Source organism: Acyrthosiphon pisum, chromosome A2 (assembly GCF_005508785.2).
Source record: "Acyrthosiphon pisum isolate AL4f chromosome A2, pea_aphid_22Mar2018_4r6ur, whole genome shotgun sequence".
Taxonomy (NCBI): Eukaryota; Metazoa; Arthropoda; class Insecta; order Hemiptera; family Aphididae; genus Acyrthosiphon; species Acyrthosiphon pisum.
Window position 1 is genome coordinate 6,155,869 of NC_042495.1, and position 1,027 is coordinate 6,156,895.

At 27.8% G+C, this 1,027-nt stretch overlaps 1 long non-coding RNA gene across 1 annotated transcript; it reads left to right on the forward strand.

Moving 5' to 3' along the window:
* The first annotated feature begins 18 nt into the window (after positions 1-18).
* LOC115034254 lies at positions 19-1,027 on the forward strand. Its single transcript, XR_003839602.1, has 3 exons — positions 19-310; positions 399-484; positions 978-1,027. It is a non-coding gene; the product is annotated as an uncharacterized LOC115034254 (long non-coding RNA).

A 1,027-nucleotide genomic window follows, 5' to 3' on the forward strand; every position in this document is an offset into this window, starting at 1 on the left:
ACAGTGATATTATATCATTGAATTCAAATTTAATACTATCCATTATACAGTGACCCACTTGTAACCTACTGTACAGCAGAGCGACATCCGCTTACCCACCTTTTTTTATTTGTATTCTTATTAGTGCGATGTGTCTATGGTGAGTATTAGGTCGAAGAAGCTTTTATATTATTGTAACTTACTTGCAACGCAATTATTTGTATATCCGTGAACAATGCGAAGTTCTGAATGAAATATTTATTATTATAGATAGCATAGCCTCAAATTGCCTTTGCTTGTAATATATTATTTGAGAAACAACAATTTTGAGGTACTTGTATTATTGGTAAAATGCTTAGTAGAATTATTGGAAAGGTACGAGTGTTTTAATATTATTCAAGTTATTCAATGTATTTTAGGTAGCGAAATCTGGCCAGTCCGGGTAACATCAAATATCGAACTCGACTCGAAAATTTTTCCAAAGTCGAGTACTCGACCAACACTAGTTAGTAACTTATAAAATATAATTTTTTACGCTTAATGAATCAACCTGTAGAAGGTTCAACGGCTTAAAAAGTTATTTTTAACATTATTTTTATTATTAAACGTATTATAATAATTATTGATGTGAAACATCTTTTGATGGTAATTACCATATAATATAATATATGTATAATAAAAAATGTACAGGTCATATTCCTAAGCTAAACAACAATGATTTATCATATATACTATAGACTATTACTATGTATTAGTAGAGGTTATTGTGTATAAATATATATTGTGTGTATTGTAAATTGTTTTCATATCTCTTCCAAGTATCAGGCAAATTATGACCTGTTGGTTTTTGACCAATTTTAATTTTAAATTAATTTTTTTTTAATATAAATGTTGAATATAATTATTAAAAATGTCAATCTCGATATTCCTTTTTATTTCACAGAGGGTTTCTAACAAGTCGTATTGCTGATTTGAATTTATTTCGAAATTGATTTTAGGACCAGATATTAGACCTAGATCTTCCAAGTACCAGACATAATATTATACT